The sequence below is a fragment of the Polypterus senegalus genome, chromosome 11 (assembly GCF_016835505.1).
Source record: "Polypterus senegalus isolate Bchr_013 chromosome 11, ASM1683550v1, whole genome shotgun sequence".
Classification (NCBI taxonomy): domain Eukaryota; kingdom Metazoa; phylum Chordata; class Cladistia; order Polypteriformes; family Polypteridae; genus Polypterus; species Polypterus senegalus.
In genome coordinates this window covers 45,106,050-45,132,014 of record NC_053164.1, presented here as the reverse complement: position 1 = coordinate 45,132,014, position 25,965 = coordinate 45,106,050, and the positions used below count along the sequence as shown (strand labels likewise).

At 38.6% G+C, this 25,965-nt stretch overlaps 1 protein-coding gene across 1 annotated transcript in view; it reads right to left on the bottom strand.

Annotated features, from left to right (window-relative positions):
- The window catches only part of LOC120538900 (small serum protein 1-like), a 38,807-nt gene extending 26,019 nt beyond the window's left edge, over positions 1-12,788 (bottom strand). The window contains exon 1 of the mRNA XM_039768486.1: positions 12,474-12,788. The gene's annotated coding sequence lies outside the window, so the exon portion shown is untranslated. The remainder of the gene's footprint in view (positions 1-12,473) is intronic.
- Between the last annotated feature and the right edge of the window lie 13,177 nt (positions 12,789-25,965).

Sequence of the window (25,965 nt, the reverse complement as noted above, 5' to 3'; positions counted from 1 at the left end):
AAATTTAGAAAATTGTTAAAATGAAAACTTGGCTATCCAGGATTGGAATTGGCACCCCAATCAAGAATGATATTTTGAAAATCCCATGCATAATGAATCTCACAAGACTTACTTTGCACTATAGAAACAAAAGCCTGTGCTCATTTAGCGACTACATCACATAATTTCAAACATGTTCTAATGCTACAATGTGTGCCTGATAACCAATTACTTCCTACATAAACATCAATGCTAGTGGAGATACCCAGTGACTGAAAATTAAGAAAGAACTAGATAAAAACAGTACAGCAAACCACCAAGTAGTTGATAATTTCTCAAAATTAATATTTCCTGTCAAAGCGGTCATAGTGAAAAGAAAACACACAAAGAATAAAAAATTTAGTTAAGGACACTGGTTCAAGGGGATTGGCAGCTTTTACTAGTAGCAAACTACTTTTCAATTATATGCAATTTTAATATAAATCAAACAGCCACATTAGAGTTAACCAAAGTACACCATTCACTTATAATATGAAACAGGAGATGCTCAGCATTTAGCTCATCTATGAGTAAACTTCTAAACACCACGCCTAACAATTGTGATGTGTTATTATTTTTCATACTTCAAATGAAACACAAGATTGTTTTTTGTAAATGCAGCTTTGTGTGTTACGTAAAATAAACTCTCAAGTTTATATTAAAATACAAAATAGGGAAGCAACCTGTGGATTTTTTTTGAGCTGAATACTTTTTATCTACAGGGTATAAATTAAGTATTTATATAGAAATCTGAGCTACTGAAGAACTGTGTTGAAACGCAACTGTACATGGAATTAAATACTGTAGGAAAAGGTGATTTCCAAGATAGGAAACATCAGAAAAGCTTAGGGACTTCTTCAGGTGCTTTTGTTTTTTTTTTTTTTAATTTAATATTAATGTAAATAATGTGATATAACTCAAGTGCTAGGTTGTGCTGGCAAATTAAGACATAACACACTGACATAAAACATTTCGAAAACAATCTGGCAGCTTTAAAGAGGCCATTTTGTGGGTTGGAAGTTGCTGGAAAACACTGTATATCTATTTTTAAAAAATTGAATTGGTCCCTTTCGTACATGAATTGAGCCAACACAATTTGACTAACAGGCTATGGTGGGATATTTTAAATCTCATAGTAAACCATGTACATACAGTCTGGAGAGGCAGCAGTTCTATTCCAAGGTCAAATTGTATGAATGGACCCAAAAACCCTTTGCAGAAACCTGCTGCCTTTAACTGTGATCTCATTCTTTCATTAACCACATAGAGCTTGTGATGTGTAGAAGAGCATGGGATGTAGACCAACTAGAAAATCAACTGCTTTGTCTACAAACATGGCTCTACAGACCAGTAGAATGTTCTTAAAATCAGCTGTAGCTACAATGATTCAATGGCCAAGATCAGATTTGCTTTTAAAAACTTAATCAGGATTAAGACCCTGACATGGCTGAACTCCTTCACCTAGGCCAGCTAGTCACACCTTAACAGCAGAAAACATGTTACTCATGACCTTATCTAAAAAAAATATATCATGCCGCTACAAACTATTCTAATGTAAACCAATGATCATAGTTGGAGGTCAACTGGACACGACCTACAAAAATTTGAAATGTAACCCTTGGGTTCCCATGCTAGATACCCTCCAAACCTCAACTATGCCCAGTTATCCTGACCATGAAGATGTACTCTTGGTGAAGTCAAATGCCCAAAGTGAACGGTGTTAATTTAATACTAAGGATATGAAAACAAATTTTTTAATCTGCAAATAGTAGGACCAAGTGACACACACCAGACGCTCCAAAAGCCTATTTTGTGATTACATAAAATAGGCTTACATAATATAATACACCACCAAGAATATTGCCAGGAACGTTTTTCAATTCCAGAAAACAGGAGTACACAGAATGTATGATCTCATCATATTTCTGTAAAAGGACAAACAGACTATTCTACTTTTTTCCTACTGCTGCTTCCAATACGGAAGGTCATGAGCACAGTCCTTTCAGGCTCTACTGTTTATCTCATGAGGCATTAGAGAAGCTCTTCCAGAGGGGAGAGTTGAACCCATGTAACCAGTTTAAATCTTCCAGCTCTGTCAGAGTACTTAATCCACATGGGCCAGTTTGCCAACAAGTGGCAAATATATTATAGGTCAATAGGTCATCACCCGTATTCACCCAAGTGCCTAGAACAGGGGTCTCCAATACGTTGCTCAAGAGCTACCGGTAACTCACAACCCCTTTTCAAGTAGCTTACCAAAGGGTTAATGAATCCTACATAAATTTGAAAACTTGAATAGTCAATTTAGGGGTGGACGATCTTTCCAAAAAATCATATCACGATTCTTTTAACATAAAATCACGATCCACAATCGGAATTGCAATCTATCTTTAAAATGTGGCATACATTTAAGAGAATATCCAGACTCAAACTCATCAAGACCGAAGTAACACTTTATTTTAAATATCAAACAAAGTTGAATTCAATTGTTCTCTCGGTTCACTAGCTAAGCGGAGTTAAAGAATATGCCCCGAAGCTGGCGAGCGAGGAAGGCCCCTCTTCTCGGTCCAATGTGTGCCTCTGGGATTCGTGCAAATAAAATCGGTACCGCAAGCGAACTGATTCTTAGGGTGATGAGGGAAGTCGCAAAATCAACCAGAATGTTCAAGCAAATTCTAGAAATAGAAAGAAAAAAAAAAAAAAAAAGATCTAAATCCATTAAGTAGTTCTCTCATTAAAAGCGGACAGACATTAGATTTTATATATTATATATTAGTAAAGCTTCAAAATAATGTGCAGTTAAACTCTCAATAGCATTTTCATCATTTCTGGAGCTTAGCAGAATCAGATAACTAAGAATTTTTACCAAGCAAATCTGAAAAGGTCTGCTTTGTCTGGGCCTACATACCTCTGCGAGTCTGACATGGATGTCATGAAATCAAAAGTTCAGAACAAGACTGACAGATGAACATTGAAATGACTCAATAAGAGTGAACCTAAGTGACTACACTCCACCATACACATCTCTTGTTGAGTCATCTTACTTACTAAAAAACACATCACACCACACATGCAACTGCTCATGTGAATACCGGTACTCGTGTGAAGTGAAACAGTGACATGTAACAAAATGACAAATGAATAAGTAATATCTGTGTATTTGTAATTGCATCATTTTGTTTTGACAGCATTCATGTTTTAATTCAATAGTGTGAGAAACACTAGAAGATGCATACAGACATACAAAATGCACTTGCAGGTGAACTAAATATTTTGTGATGTCAATACAAGGTGGTGCAACTCTGGACATGTAAACGTTAAAATCTCTATTTGCTGCAGGGACATCGAACTGTTGGCTGTAAGTTTGCGTCCCTATTACTTGCCCAGAGAGTTTGGACACATCATTATTGTTATTGTTTACATCCCTCCTCAAGCGGACGTGGAGATAGTGGGTGACATCCTCCATTCCGCTGTTGCTAAAGTACAAAATGCAGCACCCCGAGGCGCTTGTGCTAATCGCTGGAGACTTTAACCATGTGATGCTGGACAAAACATTACCTGCCTTCTCCCAGTATGTGGATTGTAACACCCGGGGAAATAGGACTATCGACCTACTGTATGCAAACGTTAAAGATGTATACAGCGCCACCCTGCTGCCTGCGCTTGGGAAAGCAGATCATAACCTGGTTCTGCTTCAGCCTCACTACAAACCAAGAGTGAGGAAGCTACCTACAACCACAAGGTCATTCAGAAAGTGGTCTCCTAAGGCAGAGCAGGCTCTGAGAGACTGCTTTGGAATGAGGGACTGGGATTTCCTGCAGTAATCATATAGTGAGAACATTGAGGTGGTTGTTGACTGCACTACTGACTACATTAACTTCTGTATGGACATTGTAGTTCCAGTAAGAACAGTACGCTGTTATGCTAAGAACAAGCCATGGATTACAAGTGACATCAAGGGCCTTTTGAACCAGAAGAAAAGGGCTTTTAAAGGCGGTGATCAGCATGAGCTCAAGCACGTGCAGAAGGAACTCCGAGTCCAGCTCAGGGCCGCGAAGGAGCAGTACAGGTGAAAGCTGGAGCAGAAGTTGCAGAATAACAGCATGAAGGAAATGTGGGATAGGATGAAGATCATCACTGGCTGCTGCTCGAAGCGGGGTGCCACCATCAAGAGAGACGTGGAGAGAGCAAACCAGATGAACAACTTCAACAGGTTTGATCACCCTAACCCACTCTCACCTCAGAGTACTGCACCCTCCACCCATCCTTCTGCTGATACCAGCATAGGAAAGAGTTTCCCTCAACCCACAATTACAGCAGCCCAGGTAAGCAGAGAGCTGAGGAGACTTTGTGCCAGCAAAGCAGCGGGTCCTGATGGAGTATCGCCACGACTGCAGAAGGCCTGTGCACTGGAGCTGGGGAGTCCACTACAGCACATATTCAACCTGAGCCTGGAACAGGGGAGAGTCCCGAGGCTTTGGAAAACATCTTGCATCACCCCAGTCCCAAAGGTATCACGTCCTAGTGAGCTGAATGACTTCTGGCCTGTCGCTCTGACGTCACATGTGATGAAGACCATGGAGCGGCTGCTGCTTCACCACCTGAGGCCACAGGTCCGCCACGCCCTCGAACCTCTGCAGTTCGCATGCCAGGAGAAGGTGGGAGCGGAGTATGCCATCATCTATATGCTACACCGAGACCTCTCCCACTTGGACAGAGGCAGAGGTGCTGTAAGAATTATGTTTCTGGACTTCTCTAGCGCCTTCAACACCATCCAACCTCTGCTCCTTAGGGACAAGCCGAAAGAGATGAGAGTTGATTCATACCTGGTAGCATGGATCGCGGACTATCTTATAGACAGACCTCAGTATGTGCGTCTCGGGAATTGCAGGTCTGACATTGTGGTCAGCAACACAGGAACGCTGCAGGGGACTGTACTTTCTCCAGTCCTGTTCAGCCTATATACAATCGGACTTCCTGCCACGTGCAAAAGTTTTCTGACAACACTGCTATCGTGGGCTGCATCAGAAAGAGTATGGGAACCTAATCAAGGACTTTGTTAAATGGTGCGACTCAAACCACCTACAACTGAACACCAGCAAAACCAAGGAGCTGGTGGTGGATTTTAGGAGGCCCAGGCCCCTCATGGCCCCCGTGATCATCAGAGGAGACTGTGTGCAGAGAGTGCAGACCTATAAATACCTGGGAGTGCAGCTGGATGATAAATTGGACTAGACTGAAAATACTGATGCTCTATGTAAGAAAGGACAGAGCCAACTATACTTCCTTAGAAGGCTGGCGTCCTTCAATATCTGCAATAAGATTCTGCATATGTTCTACCAGACGGTTGTGGTGAGTGCCCTCTTCTACGTGGTGGTGTGCTGGGGAGGCAGCATAAAGAAGAGGGATGCCTCACGCCTGGACAAACTGGTGAGGAAGGCAGGCTCTATTGTAGGCATGGAGCTGGACAGGTTGACATCTGTGGCAGAGCGACGGGCGCTGAGCAGGCTCCTGTCAATCATGGAGAATCCACTGCATCCACTGAACAGGATCATCTCCAGACAGAGGAGCAGCTTCAGCGACAGACTGCTGTCACGGTCCTGCTCCACTGACAGACTGAGGAGATCGTTCCTCCCCCACACTATGCGACTCTTCATTTCCACCCGGGGGGATAAACGTTAACATTGTACAAAGTTATTGTCAGTTTGTTATACCTTCATTGTTAATCACGATTTAATTTAATATTGTTCTTTATCTGTATGCTACTGCTGGAGTATGTGAAGTTCCCCTTGGGATTAATAAAGTATCTATTTATCTATCTAATGCAAATTGCGAGTTGTGGACACCAACATTTTGTAAATGTTCAGGCATAACAAGCTTATTCAGTTTGTTTGGTTTGAAATAAGCTATAAGAATAAATGTTAGAAAACATGAGTAGCTCTCAGCCATTTTTATTTTGTTAAAGTAGCTCTATGGAGACCCCTGGTCTAGAACATACCGGCTCAAATCAGATGACATGACTACAGTAGATACAGCTGACCCTTGTCCCATGGCACTCTGTACACTTATAAGCAACCTACTGTTCACATGGTGTTAGTTTTGGACAACCCATGACTAGCATAGAAATCCATTCACTGCTTACATTCAGATCAGGCAAGCATTCCACCCAATCACACCCCTTTATCTGTTTCCGTGATTACCCATGTAAGCACAGAAGTCTGTAAAATAAAAAAGGCCAAATAATATGAAGAGTTGTTTGATTTATAGAGTGGGAACTTGGACTATTTCCATTTAGACACCATTTACGTAACCCTCTCATCAACTGTAATAAACTGCAAGGCACACACCCACCTGGAAACTCTCATGTGAAGCAACTATGGAGAGAGAGAGAGAGAGAGAGAGAGCGCGAGAGCTCACCATTGACCCAAAGGTTTAGTGCCAATCCTGTGTGTAATGATGTGCCCAACTACATTTAGCCAGTGCTTTTCACTCCAGCAGGAGTTCAAGCTCCTTTCCTGTACAGTTCATGTCCCAAGAGCAAGTATTCATTACTAAAATAATGCATGCCTAGGTTCATCCCAGACAGGAAGTGGGCTGTAACAACTAGGTAAAAAGTTTGATCAAGTTTGTGTATTGGATTTAGTACAGTGTGTAACAGACCCATGCCTGACGAACAACCCATTGCCTTGTTCTCAAATTAAATGTGAGGTTTGTGTTGACATTCTAAAATTTTGCCTTGGTGACATAAAGTAAAATCTAAAAACATTCAGTTTACCAACAGTGTTCATTTTCACTGCATCTTGCATCTCCCATCCATGCTCTTAACTAAGTAGAGTTGTAGCACTGGCGGTGACAGGTTGGCAAATTGGTTCATGGCAATTACCATATTTACATGATCATATAGTCATTTTAGCAAGGCAGACTCAGCATTTAAGTGTTTATGTATTATGAAAAAGGCTGTTTTGTGCTGATAAAATACAAGGTGCTTTGGTCTTTGTTTTTATGATTTAATTCATGTACTTAATAAAATGCATATTCTAACCAATATTATTCTTCATAGGTAATTTACTCCACAGTATTACACAGAGTAGGATTTCAGCATTATCCAACAATGGAGCATTGATGGAATGCCCAGATTACCATGGGTTATTTTCCACATAGTTTCCATTAAGAATGCAACTAGTCACTGTCCCAGGTTAACTCTGCCAACAGGGTGTCTTGACCTTGAGCAAGCACTAGATATTAAAGCAGGTATAGTTAAAAACAGAATAGGGGCAACCTGCTTCTGACTCAGAAAATAAGTGGTATTTGATGGAAAGTGTAAAGCCAAAAATTGAAAACAATTTTTCATGAAGATTCGATAAAGGTCACAAATGACCATTTTAAATGATATGCAGTCAATAAATGATTTTTAGCTTAAATATTGAGTGAATATATTGCACATACAGCATTAGAGTGTGTTCAGATGTGAAGATACTAGATAGGGATACAGTGTACAGTCTGGAAATATTTGACAGTTATGAGAAGCATGTCCACATTTAGACAGATACTGAAGCTGGATAATGGGATACTGATTTGCAAACTATACCAAGTACAGGTCAAGGGAGGATGTGTTCTACACAACTCACTTTTAAGGGGTTTATCTGGAATACTGTGTCCAGGCACAAGTCCTTCATTTAAAAATTAAAACTATTATAGGAATGCAGGGTGACCCACGAGGATATATTGAAAGAGCTGAATCTTTTCAGTTTAAGCAAAAAACAAATTTTGAGGCAATAAAAGTTTACAGAATTATGAAGGGAATTAGTACAGTGGATGCTTGCTTGCATTTTAAAATAGTTCCTCATCAAGAGCATTGGGAGAGATAGAAACTACTCTTCTGATGTTCTAAATTCACTTCCACAACTCTTGTACTGAAACAACCAGTTCATTAGTGCGATTTTGTGATTGCTCAACATAGGATACGTCAATCACTCAATTTGTGTAATTACATTTAAGAAACACACCCATCACTCTCGTCATTATCATGACACATGCACAATAGAGGACTCATCATTAGATATGCTGTAAAGTAGTAGAACCTGTTGGTGAAAAGACAAAACTAAAACATAAAGACTGTCTAGAGAAAACCAAGTGTGAACACCATTTTTAACTGAACTTTTCGGAGTGGGGAAAAGAGAGGTCAACAATTACAAATAGGCCTGCAAGTCAAATCAATTCCAATATGTCATATACAAACTATACATACAATAGAATATGCAGTGAAACACTTAGTTACTCAACTCCAAAAATTCTGCTTTTAAAGAAGAAAATAAGAACAATAACACATAACTTTATAAATACCAAAGTTCATTAACAGAATTTGAAATATGTGATAAATAACCCAACTTAAATAACAACTTGATGCAGGCAGGAGGAGTAAACTGAGGTTATGCATGCTATTCTTTAAACTGCAACATACTGTACAAACAAAAACAAGCACTTAAGAGTTCACAACTCCCATTACTCAAAATATTCCTTATTCACTGCCCACCCTCAGGTACCCTTTATTTCTCCTATTCCTCTGCAGATTTATCATTCTCCTTCACACTCATGTCTCCTGTTGCTTAACTTATGATAGTTTTTTTAGGCAGATTCCGACTGGTCTCAACACCTTCAGGCTTTCATGTCAAAAAAGTTCTTAAGCCCTCTTCTGTCTGTAGTGGATATGCATTGCCAATGAAATGGAATTGCATCCATCTTAACAAGCTTAACCTTACTGCCAGTGGTTTTCATCGGGGTCATAATGTTGGCCCACTCTATTCTAAGGGCATTTTGGCCAAAATGCAGAGACCCTGACCTACAAACCACAGAGCTGCCAGTCAACACCCCCAACCCAAACCATCACTGTACAACATTGATCATGCAATGCAATTATGTACCACCACCGTAGATATATTCAGTCCTCCCTATAAGGTGAACACTACAGAAAAACACTAAATACAACTTATGCAGGAAGAAAACATTTCAATGGCATTATTGTGTACAGTTTAACACTTCTCCATATACATCTTCCTGAAGTACTCCAGTTTCTTTGAATATCACAAAAATGTTAATTCAAGGTTGACTATCAGAGAGTAATGTTGTGCGCATGAAATATCCTGCAATAGATCGGCATCTTACCCAAGGACAGGACAGGCTCTGAATACCTGCAACACTGTACTGAAACAGTGAATTCAGAAAAATTAAGTCAATGAGAGAAGGGAAAAAAAATGTTTAAAGAGGATAACCTAATACACCTCAAGCATATAATCAGTGTAGTTCTTCATTTGCTTTCTATTTTAAATAGTTAGAAAGAAATAAACTATACATGTAAAAAGATATATTCTTATTCTATTTGCCCCACAACAGAGTGCATATATACCAAACTCTGCAGAAACTGGGATGATATAATACTGTGTGACCCTACTCACCCTGAGCACAGTCTATTTTCCAAACTAAGGTTAGGCTATAGGCTTGCTAGTATCAAAGCACCTCTCAGTTGAAGAACAGTTTTTACCTTGATGCAGTCCTTCGGACTTGAGTTACAGCTGAAATTAGTAAACTCTACGTTAAACACCAATCAACATTCTACCTAGTCGCATAAGTATTCTGAATTGCATTTGTATTGTTTTGCACTTGTTTTGTCAGGCATTATTTACAAGGGTGTCCTGTAGTATGTTTATTGCACTGAACTGGTCAGATCGAGAGGGACTTCCTATCTGCATTTGTACAAAAGGTAAACAAAGAATCTTGAATATGATGATATTGTCAGAGTTGACTATTTAACCCCCATATACAAATGTGAACATAAATTGCTTGGTATTGCAGTCTACAGCAGATACAAACAAACAGACAAAACATGTTTGATTAAAATATTTAACTTAAGGCTGGAACTAGCTACTGATTAAATCATCATTTCTGGAGTTCAGGAGCTAAAAACCTCTGAAATCCCATCTTAATTTGAACCTTACAAAATTATTAACAGGGCAGGCTTTATCCAGCCTTCCACGCCCACTTAGAGAGCAGGATTGCACAGCACCTGGACCTTGTCCCATCAAGCATTGGGTGCAAGGGAGGAATAATCCCTAAATGGGACACCAGCCCATCACACACACTTAGCATTACCAATCCATCTAACTTGCAGGTTTTAAGGCTGTGGGAGAAAACTGGAGCATTGGCAGGTTTTAACCTTAATGAAATTTGAAAACACACTTGTTGCTAACATTTATTTAAGAACATACTGTAATCACTTTTTTTTTTTTTGCTGTTTTATATACTTACTTGTTCCAAATATTGTACTGTTTTATTTAAAACCATGTAGCCCAGGGGTGCCCACACTTTTTCGGCTTGCGAGCTACTTTTAAAATGACCAGGTCAAAATGATCTACCTACATTAAAAATTATATATATATTTATATACTTTTTTTTTTATTGAGTATCAGAGGTTGGTAGTAACGAGTTACATTTACTCCGTTACATTAACTTGAGTAACTTTTTTTAAAAAAAATTGTACTTCTACGAGTAGTTTTACTGCACCATACCTTTTACTTTTACTTGAGTACATGTGTGAAGCAGAAACGCTACTCTTACTCCGCTACATTGGGCAACACTCGAATCGTTACATAAAGTCTGACAGACAATTTTCAATCTGCTCTGTGTATCATATGCTGTCAAGTTGCACACACGCTTCCCATTGTGTCTCCAGCTCTGACACGAGGTTTTGGATGTTCCCCAAATCATGGCGCTGCAGCTTTGAGGACAGATGTTGCATTTTTCGTTTGAAAGCATTAACTGAGCTAATCATATTGACCATGGTTTTCTCTTTTCCTTGCAGCTGTAAATTAAACTCATTCAACATGTTGGTCAGATCGGAAAAAATGCCAAGTCTAACGGCCATTGATCGTTATTAAGTTCCTTGTATTCTGCATGTTTAATGACAAGGGGAAACTTCATTTTCTCCGGCCAGGGGTTGAAGCAGGAATTTCTCCCTAGCTACATCAACGAAGGCATCTTTTATCATCTCTCCATCTTGGAAGGACTTCTTATGCTTAATGATCGAGTGACTCACCCAGAGCGATGCTTCGGTGTGTCTGACTTTGCTTTTGAATTCAGCCGAGTGAAAAATGACGGCTGTCCGATTAACTTAATTTTAGTTCCCTCTCCTTTCTCTTTCTCAGATCGCTTTTCGGAAGGAAGTCAGTTTCGTACTTTTTATGAACAGTCTGAAAGTGCCTTTCCACATTTTCACATTTGGAACAGCAATGACAGATTAGACAAACGCATTCCGATTGTGACATCGTGACAGAAAAAATCCTGTTCCAATTCCACATCCAGCCCATAACCAACATTTTTTTTAAATCCCTTCTTTAGTCGATATAAATTGAAAGGCTAACTAGATCACTTAGATAGCCGGAGTTTTGCAGTAGCTCGCGCGTTTGATCGTGCGTGAGGGATGACCAGTGTGTTAGAAGAAAAAAGATCTCAGACTGGCCGCCCTGTATGTGAATCAAGTTGCAAATGCCATAGGGAGGATATATGATAGACAAACATTAAAAAAAAGTTTGTTTTTATTTTAATGCAACGCGATCCAACTGCACTACCTTTCCAATTTACCGGTCGATCGCGATCGACGTATTGGGCACCCCTGATGTAGCCAGTTAGTAATGTGGCACAAATGAAACAGCTAACATGTTAACATTTGCATGTGTGGGTCTATAATAGTGAAAGTAGTAAGCCATTAAGCATCGAATTGCGTGGCATGCTCCATTATCGAAAAAGGAATGGTTTCGAATTGAAAAAACACACTCCCTGAAACTGCACAATGGCTGACCACCCTCCCTATTGTCCAGGGCGCCTTGTACCCAACTCCTCCAGGGCACCAGCGCTTAAAGAATATATTCCCAGCCAGCTTAATTAAAAGAAAGTCTTTACTACTAATTAAACAAACTAATTTAATCATAAGGTTTGTCTGTGTTCTCATCCCGAGACCTCAGAAATTTCAGAGATGTTTCTGAAGATATAGAACAGCTTGGTTAATGGACTAGTTTTTCACTTTTTTCTCTACAAGTATTTTAAGATAAATACTTCATATTGAACACTTACAGGCATCTTACAACTGTCAAAAACAAACGCTTAAAAGTCTCTGAATAAATCGCTCCATAACTACAAAGGCATATATTTACTATAATAAAGAAAATCGGAGAAATGAAAACCTGCGGACGCTGCGGCCCACAAAGTTACTTTGGATATCCTCACTGTGGTCTCTTACGCCTCCATACTAAACTAGATATCGGCAAAAAGGTGGAGACAGCAATTACAGAAATATGAAGCTACAAGAATGCAGTTTACACAACGTGAAACAAATATTATATGAAAATACTACGAATCTGAGACCTCCAAAAAATCACAATTAAAATAAGAACAACATCGCTCACCCTTCCGCCGTCTTTTCCAAGCAAGCTCAGCCTAAAATGGTATCTGCTGTCAGTCTCCCTCACGCGCAGAAGTGAACAGCCCCGTGAAGAATGGCATTTTTAAACCAGACAACGTCAGTGGACGAAACGCACGTGGAATGTTTGATATGTTCCTCCTGGGCGTAGCCCGGACTGGAAGGCGGAGAACACCTGCTCCCTCGCATCGGCGGCTTCAAAACGAAGGGGCGATGTCGGGTACGGCTGTGGTTATGCAAAGGCGCGATCACAATGGTATTGTCCTGTACAGAGATGGACCAGTTTTGTGCGCAATTGTGTCTTTACTGAGTGACCGAGTGCAGATACGCACACCGGATATCCTTGTTGAATTATTTGAGAAACTGTCCATATTTAGGTATTTGGGCGTTCATCTGGCAGCGTTCAGAAAATGAATCAGATAGCTAACAACATCTGACGAAAAACTGGTGGACCTGCCGTTTTTTCCAAAAATTAATATTTATTTAAATCCTTTGTTGCAGCTCTGTTGTACACAACACTTGAGTAAAGTTAAAATGGGTGGAACATTGAACTGGCTTACATGTAGTGCGTCTGGATTTTCCCAGCTGTACAGTAATGCCAGTGTAACGCTTTTGCTATTTGCAGTGGGAGAGGACGAGTGATTAATTTACTGTAATAAGAATATCATTTATTTGAGTAGTGACTTAGGCTTCACTCAGTGCCAAGACTGAAGAAGACTTCAAATTATAAATCATTTCTGTCATTCCATTATAGCTGGAAAATTGTACCTACAGTATATACGCAATTCAGTGAAGAGAACATATACAAACGAATAGTAATAACTAGTGAAACGGAAAAGTTACGGTGCTAAAATAAAATGCAAATGAAAATCTAGTTAAAAGTAAAACACAAGTGATATTTGTTATGTTATCTGTGTTCCGGTTCCTTTAGAAGTTATTATTTATTGTAGTGTTTGTGAAGGCTCAGATCAAGCTGAACATGGGCTTGCAGAGACTGTGCAAGCTAAAAATGAAATACTGTAATTGTTTTATTGCAAAAATGAAACCACAAACATGAAATAATAAATTACTGGGTGTATTTCAACAATATAACAATGAATTTAATTATGAAATATGAACACCTATGCAGGACCTGTTGATACTTCTTATGATTCCCAAATAGTTACTTCTTTCACTGCCTTCAGAAGTTAAAATTTATTTTATTACTTCTGGCGGTTCAGATGGGACACGCTGAACTTTTTCATTTTTCAAACACATTCTTTTGCTGTCACCATTGCAAAATTCAACTTCACAGCAATCGCATTAGTGATCTAAGTTTCCTAAGTAGTGGTCTTCAAACAAACATTGATCTAAGGATGTAAAAGCAATGCTTGCACATGGCCTGAAGTTTCAAGTATACTGCTCAAAAGAATTAAAGGAACACTTTTTAATCAGAGTATAGCATAAAGTCAATGAAACTTATGGGATATTAATCTGGTCAGTTAAGTAGCAGAGGGGGTTGTTAATCAGTTTCAGTTGCTGTGGTGTTAATGAAATTAACAACAGATGCACTAGAGGGGCAACAATGAGATGACCCCCAAAACAGGAATGGTTTAACAGGTGGAGGCCACTGACATTTTTCCCTCCTCATCTTTTCTGACTGTTTCTTCACTAGTTTTGCATTTAGCTACAGTCCGTGTCACTACTGGTAGCATGAGGCGATACCTGGACCCTACAGAGGTTGCGCAGGTAGTCCAACTTCTCCAGGATGGCACATCAATATGTGTCATTGTCAGAAGGTTTGCTGTGTCTCCCTGCACAGTCTCAAGGGCATGGAGGAGATTCTAGGAGACAAGCAGTTACTCTAGGAGAGCTGGAGAGGGCCATAGAAGGTCCATAACCCATCAGCAGGACCAGTATCTGCTCCTTTGGGCAAGGAGGAACAGGATGAGCACTGCCAGAGCCCTACAAAATGACCTCCAGCAGGCCACTGGTGTGAATGTCTCTGACCAAACAACCAGAAAGACTTCATGAGGGTGACCCAAGGGCCCCATGTCCTCTAATGGGCCCTGAGCTCACTGCCCAGCAGCATGCAGCTCGATTGGCATTCGCCATAGAATACTAGAATTGGCAGATGCACCACTGGTGCCCTGTGCTTTTTACAGATGAGAGCAGGTTCACCCTGAGCACGTGAAAGAAGTGAAAGGGTCTGGAGAAGCCATGGAGAACATTATGCTGCCTGTAACATCATTCAGCATGAGCAGTTTGGTGGTGGGTTAATGATTGTCTGGGGAGGCATATCCATGGAGGGTCACACAGACCGCTACAGGCTTGACAAAGGCACCTTGGCTGCCATTAGGTATCAGGATGAAATCCTTGGACCCATTGTCAGACCCTATGCTGGTACAGTGGCTCCTGGTGCACGACAATTCCTGGCCTCATGTGGTGAGAGTATGCAGGCAGTTCCTGGAAGATGAAGGAATTGATACCATTGACTGGCCACCACACTTTCCTGACCTAAATCCAATAGAACACCTCTGAGACATTATGTTTTGGTCCATCCAATGCCACCAGGTTGCAGCTCAGACTGTCTAGGAGCTCAGTGATGCCCTGGTCCAGATCTGGGAGGAGATCCCCCACAACACCATCTGTCATCTCATTAGAAGCATGCACCGATGTTGTCAGGCATGTATACAAGAACACAGGGGCCATACAAAGTGCTGCGTACAATTTTGAGTTGCTGCAATTAAATTTTGGCAAAATGGACTAGCCTGCCACATAATTTTTTCACTCTGATTTTTGGGGCGTCTTTGAATTCAGGGCTCTGTAGGTTGATCATTTTCATTTCCATCAAACAATGTGGCATCCTTTCGTTCCTAACACATTACCCAGTCTATATCAGTATAGATATCCAGGAGGATTTCTTTTTCCCATTGAGATCTGATGTGTTTTCAAAGTGTTCCTTTAATTTTTTTGAGCAGTTTATTTGTTGATCTTTTGGTTTGTCTGCATGCATTTTTTCTTGTTGACGTTCTTGCACTCTTTTTCCTACACTTTGTCTTGCACCCCTAAGAGCCATTGAGTTCAACTTCCTGCAGTATTAAGGATTACTTCTTGCTTGTCTATGTGCTTTAGTATCTTATCTTTTCATTAGGTGCTTTCCCACCACAGGAACTTTTTCTAGGAACCAGGGACTTTTTAGAAACTTGGGGTATGTACTGTTCATTCAAACAGGAACTGTCTTTGTTGGGGCTCAGCGATGAATTATGCTGACTGGTTGACCACAAGCACTGACATAGTCTTACAAATGTGTTAGTAGTTTAAACTCTAGAGAGTTATCAGAGAAGATGGAACGTTACACTTCACACTTCATAGTCACCTCAATGATTCACTGCACGATGCACCACAAGTAAGCAGTGTGCTCCCCAGTCAACTTCCAAACATGTCTCAATACCTCACTGCGTAAGGCATCATTCTTCTTTGCACATCACATATTTTGTAAAAAGGTTGCATACCCTGTTGTGTTGTAGTGCAACACAAGACATCACCCAGGGACCACAAATGACTGAGGACCAATATTGTACTGGAACTCATTGGTTCCTGAAAATAAAGTTCCTGTGGTGGGAATATGCCTAATTTTTCTTATTTAAGAAGGTTGAAATCTGACCGAGCAGCATTTGGAGAAAGTGTGTAAATAAGTGCTGAGATGTAACTCCACTACAGGGCGAAGTCAATTACATGTTGAAAAGAAAACAGTGATTACATCCTCAGGATAGCTAATATCAGTCCAGATAATGTCACCCTCGTGCTAAGAAAGAAGCTGCAAGAAATCCCGATAAAGTAGTGACTAAAATGCAAGAAATAAATGGAAATTGCCAGGGCTTTTCACCACAGCTTTATAACATTTAAGATGTGCATCCTTTAGATACAAATTATTTTTCTATTTTGCCCAACAAAATGTCCTGTCTTTGTTACTTCTCTTCCAGAAATCATGGATGACCTAGGCGGTCTGAGATTGATTCCACCAGATGACTCTTGAGAACAAAGTCCTACAGTACATCCTACTTACATCCCACTTACCTGAGCATGTGCCCTTCTGGGGTGAAGTACCTGTTCCATAGTAAGTCCTATAATGTTGCTGTAGTAGTGTTATTTTATTTTTTTGGTTCACTGTGAAAGGCTACATTGCCCCATGCTCCTTTAAGTTTGAAATAAAGAGTGTGAGTGCAGCATTCAAAAAGAAGTCCATTATGAAGTTTTTTAAACACTACAGAGTCCACAACATTCATTAAATAATGTTAATGTTGTGTTTGGAGTTGGCATCAAATAAAGTTGTGGAATGCTGTATTAATTATTATTCTGTAGTTTTATTCTTTTTACATTTGCAGATCACATTCTATACACAATACTATAGGAGAGGCAAGTATACATTCCTTACCCAAGCTGCTAAAGCTTCATAGGTTCTGTAAGGGAATGAGACATAAAAGAAGCATTCTGAAGCGGTGGTCATAGTGGGGAGTTAAAAGTACAGAGACATGTTTCTATTTATTGTGTCATTTGTTTGACTGGAATAAAGTTTGCTGTTAAATACATTTATTATCTTTTTCCAAGCTGGTAATGCAACTACTTACTAAGCAAAGGCAGTAAACATAGGACAAAAATTAACATGATAACAAAGAGACAGATATCACATTTTTATGTTCAATATTAAATGTTTTGTAACAATGAGTTATGGTGGTACAGTAAAAATAGAACATAATGATATGTACTAGTATAGTAGATAAGGGTTCTCAAACCTTTATAGAAGGGAGAAAATAAATTATAGACCCCAACTATAGGAAAATACCAAATAAAATATTTATCATTACAATATGCATAGAACTCTTGAAAGTAAAACTCCTTTTCAGATTGTTTAGTTTTAGAAGTCTTAAGATAAAATTGTTTGTAGCAATGGACCATGATGGAGAGCAAGTCGTTGGTGTGCTTTGCTGATAACCTGTAGAGCCAGAGAAGTCCGGAATCATTATAATTCGTTCATTCATAGTGTAACATAAATACTGAATACTTGTCAATTCACTCACTGTATGCATAGTGGTTTATAGAGAATAACTTAGAGAGCTTGTTTTCTCTTCAGTTCATTTCCAGATAAGTGACTTTTTATTTTCCTTGCCTGCATTTTTTAATTTAATGGTTTCAAAAATCATTTAACATACCTGATACCACTTCAAGCAACAGGAGAAGTTAGTTGGTGTGGCAGACATCCCACCATTGTGTGCAACTTTGCTGGCTTTTCACTAATTTGTATTGGTGATCTGTTTTGCCATAAACAGGTTAACGTAAATTCAAAACACTAAAATAATCAGTAATTGAAGTTTCACAGGATGTATCATGTGGATAGACAGATATGACAATGACAGCAGGTACCTTTTTGCATTTTAAGTGAACAAACCTAAAAATTCTTACTGGGTCTTGCAGGCATCCTGTGTATTAAAATGGCAAGTGCTCTATTGATTTTTTAGTGACTTCATTCAAGGGTCATACACCATAGATGTTGGTTCCATATTGTTTCCACAGTGCTTTCAATATAATATTTTATTCTGTGGTCTTTCAGTCTTAACATCCTTAAATCAGTTAGTGCCATCATTCGAACATTATAAAAAGTGTGATATGAACATTCAGCCTGACAAGCGTATCCATCCTATTCACCTCAGTTGTCCAAAATAATATGAAGTCTGGATCTGGAGGTCCCTAAAGTACTACTCTCCACTACACTGCTTGGTAATTTATTTCAAGTGTCTTGGGTTCTTTGTGTAAAGAAAAACATGTAACATTTGTGTGAAATCTGCCCTTAACAATTTTCCAACCATGTGCCCGTGTTCTTGTTGCGAAATTTATTTTAAAGTAACAGTCTTGGCTCTCAATCAACTGTAGTAATTCCTTTCCGAAGTTTAAACATTTCAATCATGTCCCCTCGTAGACTGCATTTTCTTACATTTAAAAAGGTTCAGCTCCTTTAGTCTCTCCTCATAGCTCATACATCTCAGTCCTGGAGCCAGCCTAGTCACTCTTCTCTGAACTTTCTTTAGTGCTGCTATGTTTTGTTCTGTAATATGGAGACCAAAACTGAGCAGAGTACACTAGGTGAGGCCTTACTAAGTGTGTTATATGCCTTCACTATAACGTCCCTTGACTTTTATGACCTAACGTTGCACTAAATTTCTTGATCGCTTCTGTACACTGTCTTGATGGTGATAGTGACAAGTCCAGTATGATTACTAGGTGCTTCTCATAAGGGGTACTTTCAAGTTTTAGACCTCTCATTCTGTATTTAAAACTAACATTTTTACTTCCTACATGTATTACTGTACCTGCATTTTTCTGCCACAATTCTGCAGAAGCCTGTAAGCTATTTAAGACCCTCAGCAGCAATTTAACTTATTCTGTATTATCTGCCCTTCCATGTAGTTTGGTATCATCTACAGACTTTACCAATTTACTGATTATATTATTGTCTAGAATAAAATCATCTTTAACCTCACTAATTAATTTTGACCGGCACATCTGCAGATATGAGAGAAAAACACCTACAGGCTTTTCAAGCTAGAACTTAGGAGCTGTGTGCTAGGCACACTAAACCACAGCACTATTATTTGCAATTTCTCATAAATTCAGCCCATTTAATGGTTCACTAGACTGTGATTAAGACACAGTACGTTTGAATCTTAATCACTTTTATCAGTTGCATGTGTTTTGTCCCAGATCAGAAACTGAGTGTTACAGACATACTGCATTCTGCTTTTGTAACTTTGGATCATTTTTCATGCTAGTCATATACATTGTCTTATAGTATTGCTTTAGAGCAGACAATGTTAGTAATCCTAGGTGTAAAGTCTGTTAGTCATTGCAGTCCAGGGTCACTGAGCTGTAAATTTTGAGCCTGCCGTCTTTGCAGAAATACTCCATTTATTTTGGATTTCACAGTATTATCCTTTATCCGAATTTTATTTAACAGTTATTCATTTTTATATACGTTTTATAATAAGTTGGAAAGATGAGGGGACACCAGCTAAATTTTGTAATGAAACATAGCTTGGGGTGTTCCCTTTTACAAAGAGGAAATTCTGCACAGTGTTGAGTTGCATACGGGCCAAATGCACACACACAACTCTAATATGTACAAAAATACATGTACAAAATCAAAACAGTTCATGTAAAAAAACGATTGTAGGCTCATTCCCAAGGATAAATTCCACATCACGTCTCAGTGTGTTTTTTTTTCCAGTTGTTCCAGTGTGGTGCTGAGGTCTCAATCCAGGCAGTGCATCATGTGATGGGTGCAGCAACACTCTATCAGAGCATGCTTCCAACCTTTCCTTCCACATCTGTAACAACATGTCAGGTTACGTTGCTTGTTAATTAAATTTATCCTCTCTGTGAATGAGAGTGTGGACCCTGTAGCGGAATGGTGCCCTGGCCTGTGAATATACTGGGTCTTTTGAACCTACAACCCTGAACTGGAGACAGTGAGATTCAGACTGTCCCATTGGAGAATGCTCAATGCTGCCAGGACAAGCAGTAGCTTCCTGGGACCCTAAACTGATAAGGAGGTTTCCAATTTAAGTAATGAATAGGTGAATTTCTATAATATGCATCTGGTTTCCCTATTCTATTTGAAATTCAAATTTTATTTTAATATTATATAAATAAGCAAACATTAAAAATAACTTTACTGTTTGAATGAAGGTGAGTTCTTCAGCTGTTCGTGACACCCACTACATCAAATTCTCTAGGATAAAGCGTGGAAATAATGAGGAATGACTTATGCATATTTAAATTGGGAAGAATGCACCTGTAGAAAGGGGCTGAGAATTCTTTTGGCTTTTGAACTTCTGCAGATTCTGTTTTTACCTCCAGATAAACTGGAATTTTTATTTCATTTTTTTCTGTCCTCCTAGGCACCTGACCTTATAATTGGACTCATCATGATATTGTATGTAAGAATGCTACTTTTCTACAACTATCTATGTTATGTAAGCTTGTATGGATTTATTTTTGTTACTTACTCATTATTATTCTTACCTAATTTAATCTGTTCTTCTTTTCTTGCAAATGTCTCTTTGACATCTTGTAGCGCGAAGTGATTTATATTCTTTCTATGAAAATGTGCTATATAAATAAATGTTGCTGTTGTTCAGTTTTGATACACTTCATGTACATTGAAAAGTTTCCTTCTTTTTGTGCTTTAGCAGAAATTATGTTTTAAGACATTTTAGTATGGTGTGTGAAATGCATGGAAAATGGAGAACAATGTAGACAGTAGCAGAAGTCTTAATATTTAATGTTTGCGATCTGGAGACTGCAATAGTCTGTGGCGGTCCAAGTTAGCTCTACACTCCTTGGTAGCTTGAACCCAGAATCGTTGATAAAATAACCAAGGGTGACCCAGGCAAATGAAGACACAAACAATCAGCAAAGGTTGTTGTAAAGTGAATTAGTACTTTTATTAACACAATCAATTACACGTTACCCCAGAGCTGCAAAGTTAGTGTATTGCTCCTTCAATAAATAATCGATAAAATCAAAATGAAATGTGGAGGTTAAAAATTCAATAAATAATCAATCAATATTCCTTAAAAGCCAAGGGTAAAATCACAGAGGCAGAAATCATTCCATTAAAACTAGGAGCCCCAGTGTATCATTCTAAAATTTGGTGTCTCCTCCTTATTTTACTATGGTCTTGCAGTGCAAGGAGACCAGTGCAGTCAACCTTTAATTCTGGCGTTGGTCCCCATTGCCAGTCCTTTGATATCCATGGAGCACCATACCAAGCTGTACATACATCTCCCGCGGCCAGTTCTTTGCTATCTGCAGGAGACACAGCAAAATGGGCTGCTCCTACTCCTCAGCGCTGCTCAATATTAGCACCGTCTTTAAACCCGTCAAGCGCAGGCCACATGCTTCTCTCTCTGGAGCTCACTCTCAACCATCTGCTGCCATTCCTCACTGCATGGGCTCTCCCAGTCCTGCATCTGACTTTCTCTTTCTTTAACCTCTGTGCTCTTCTACTTCCCTTTTCATTGTCCCAGATTCCCCTTTTAATCTGTGCCTGGGCTCAGGTACTGCAATCACCAGCTCTGAGGTGTGAGCAAAGCAGCGTGTGCATGTTTTCCCATTAATTTATTTAATGCACCGCCATACACCTCTCTCATCACACATTCATAGTGTTTTAATGAACTTCTTGTCATTCTGTTCAAACAATTTAGTGATAATCAGCCATGCCTATTGTCATCCTTTATAATCATCACAATGGAAATATTTCCCCATAGGGTGAATATGATTATTCAGAACTGCTTTGTATTTATTCACTTTTACATAGACCTTTTGCATAAAGATGTTTTTCTAACTATTCCAGACCAATCACAACCCTATTGAGTTCAATGTAATGAAATATGATTGGTGCCATACTAATTATAACAGCTTCTAATGAAATATGATCAGGTTGAACATAATGCATCACTGAAGCTCCTGTCAAAATACAGGACCTCTTCTTAGAGTTAACATAATGAGCAACAGGGTCTGTTAAGCATTTTTATACATGACCTTATGATAAGTTGTTAAAAGTTTAATTATCCTAATGGTGACACCTATGTTTTACATAATTTATATGCCTCACATACTCATATGTTTCTTTATTTTCTGTTTTCTGTATTTTTATCTTTAATTTCAATATCATTTGGGAAAAGAGATGTTAAAATGTAGCTTTTCACATATAAACATGTAAAGTATTCGAGTAACCCTAAGGATGTTTACTGGTAACTGGGATTTTATTAAGACAAGTTTTATTTGGTATGTGCTTTTTAATATTAAGTCATTTATTTACAAGAAACACAACACTTTCAATCTATGATCTACAAACCAAAGTTTTATACTTGCAGCCATCTTTTAAATACACAATGTATTCATTTAAAAAGATACAGCTAAAACTCTCTATCAATGTTCAATAAAATATGCCAATTTTTAGAATGGAATAGTTCTTACATACAGTAGTATAACATTTTCGTGCCTTCCTAATCTACTTCAGAGGAATGTGGGACTGGAGTCTATCCCAGCAGTGCTGGGCATAAGGTAGAAACCCATCTAAGAGGGAAAACCTGTTCAAGAAACTCTTACATGTACTAGCAGCTAGCATAAGATAAAACAGTGCCAAATATTATGATTCCATTGGTCTTGACCAGTGATTGGCAATATGCTTACGCTAAAAGTTTCCATTGTTATCAAGTGGATATTGTTTGTGGATGTGAATGAAACTTCACTTTAGCCCTTGAAGTTGGGTTTGAAGAGGAAGCAGGACGAACCAGAAGAGAAATATATATAAGAGATTACTGAGTGCAAACTGATCACCACCCAAAATTCTGAAACAATCTTCATTCCCAGAATCTCTCTCCTTTCTTCTGACACCAATCTCCCTTTTAAATTTAAACGCATACAATTCCCACTCAAACTCACTTTCTCCATGACTATCAACAAGTCCCAAAGACAAACGTTTGCAAAGATTTGCGTTAATCTGCAACAGCCAGTCTTCAAACACAGTCAGTTGTACGTGGCTTTTTCTAGGGTTAGATCTTTCAACTCATTATCTGTCGTCTCCAGCAAATCACCTATTCACAACTACGTTTTTTCAAGAAGTATTTCTTTGTTCTTTATTTCTGAACTCCTTTCTCACCATTTTCCGTTCCTATTCTTACACCACCATATGCTACGGCGGGCGTCGGCTAGAATTATTAAATTTATTGTTATAAGTATTGTTTAGTGACATTGTGGTTTCATAGCTCCAGAGTCTTGGTGACAGTTGGTCAGTGTGAGTAATTCCATTAATGGGCTGGTGAGTTTCCCATGAATAGTTCTTGCCATGCATACACTGCTGTCAGGAAAAGCTCAGGCTACCCACAACCATGAACTGGATTAAGCAGGTTAGGAGATAAAACAAAATGTTATAACAACAGCATGTCAATATTTTACATCATCAACTGAACCTACAACAAAGTGTGAACCTTAGGTTAGAATTCACAGTGAAAGAAAGTCTGTGAAAGAATAAGGCAAAAAAAACATGCCTAATGTTTTTCTTTCTTAACTAAACACACGCTTCAATTCCAGATCCATATGGCAAAGGAGAGCACTTTTCTGAGTAGTTAGAATATGCAAAGTCTGTCTTAGCCCTTCTAATGTAACCATGATAGGTACCCTCATAGATTAGCCATTGTGTCATTGACATGTAAACAGTCACTGATTACTGTTTCATAGTTCACTGAACTGGAGGTGCACAGTTTTCAAGTTACTGTACAGTTTCTCTTTCTTCATGTTCAGCTTAATTAAGTATTTTTTGCTTGTTTTTGAACAACTGTTCATGATAGTGGTATTGCCAGTACTGCATCAATCTTATCATAATATCAAAAACTACTCATATTAATCTGTTTACTTAAAGCTTGTAAGGGACAACTACTGAAACCTATCTGGATATACACCTATCTGTGGTATTCATTTAAAGTTTAGTAAAGTAAAGCTCATCATGAACAAAGGCAACAAAAAATAAGCTTGCTTGATATAACTACTGAAGTCAATCTATCTAAAGTTTATAAAGAAGTCTGTAACAGATTACATATCTTTCTATCTCAAATTTGTTAGAGGCAACAGTAGAAATCAGCCTCTCCCTATGTATTTTCATGGTCAGATGGTGATTTATAACGTATTCCAGCTTTTAACCCCTTGCTCTTCACACTTGCCAAAGTGTCTTTTTGCAGAAGTTTACAATTTGTAACAAAATGCCAGTGTTATCTCAAACAGATAATGATGAAGTAGTCAAGGTATCTGAAAATAATTAAATGTGTCAATAGGGCTAATAATTAGCAAAGCAGTTTTCACAGTGAAATGCTGTGTTTGTAAGTGAACTTGTTCACCGAATATTTTTCTGAAATATTGCCAGGCAGTCAGTTTAGACATTTTTTCCAGGACCCCATGATGGTTTACAAGGACAGTATGACATCACAGAGCTGTATCAGCCATGTGCAGAACTTTCACGCACGTGTACTGTAAATATATTCCATCTCACATTATGCATCTGTCCCTAGTCTGCTTTGCACTCCTCAATATTTACTCCAATCAGATTTGTATCCTGCATATATTACAAATAAATAAATAAAAACTTGGCAGTATTTTGGTTTAAGAGGCACATTAGCTAATCATAATGAGTAAATTATGAGTGCTGCCAATGAATATGTAAGTCTAATTACTGTGCGATCACTCACTCACCATTCACCACATGGCTAATTTTGCATGCTGGCCGACTGCATGCGTAATTAACCACATGACACAGCTACGAGTCAAAATAAAACTTAAAGAAGCCCCACCCCAAAAAAAATGAGATCTAGTGAAATAATAATAATAATAAAATATAATTACAGTGTACAAGGTGCACCATTAAAGACCCCACAAAACTAGTTCAGTTCCATTGACTCATTGTAGTTTCCTAAGTTCAGTGAAGTTCCTAAATATTTCCGTGATTTTACCCAACTCACAGCAAGACAAGCTCCACAGGGTTCACTCATAATAAGTGGTCAGTTGTTAGTATATAATAGTATGTAACATAGCATCCAGTAGTGATTGAATCCTTGTCTGACTTTCAGATGAGGCACTCCCTATGTGGAGTATCTATGTTTACTCCATGTATATACAGTATTAAAAGTAAAGAAACATTGCTTATTGTTAATGTCTCAAATATCTGCATTATACAGTACTTCATGGGCATAGTATATGTTGGGTGTGTACCTTCTCCCTGTGTCTGAGACTCTCTAAATATGGCTGAGTTCATAGAGACCCTAATCAAAGCAAAAAAGGCTTCCACAATATATTAGTTAAAAGGTGGGCATTGGGAATTTGAATTTTTAGAAACTTTACGATTCAATTGTATTATGATACTTGCAGAATGACTTGATAGTATTGAAATTTGTTATGTCCCTCAATACAATGGGTTTTGTGATTCTGTTTTTTACAAGACTGAAGTTACAGTTGAAATCATATCCCCATAAACTCACCATGTTGAAAATGTCAAAGCTCACCACGTTCACAACTGTGTTTGGCATCATCTCAGCACAGGAGGAATTTTGGAGGAAAACTGATTAAACATATGAGGAACTTAGTGTTTTGATAGCCATTGTCAGCAGCAGCTCTTTCTTTATTTGATTGACATGCATTCATTTGCTGTTTTATCAGCATGTGTTATTTTTTAGCCAGGGTTTCCCCCAGGCTTAAATGTACATGCTTTTTTATGTTTTTTTTTGTTTGTTTATTGAAAATAATTTTTCAGGTGTTTATATTTTTAATAGTTTTATGTTTACATTCAATTTAGTATCTAAAGTATGTGTAATGTATTCTTTTTTGACCCTTGTGCTTTGTGGGTGGTATCCCAAGAGGTGAGCTCACCCTGACATCACCACTACTGAGAT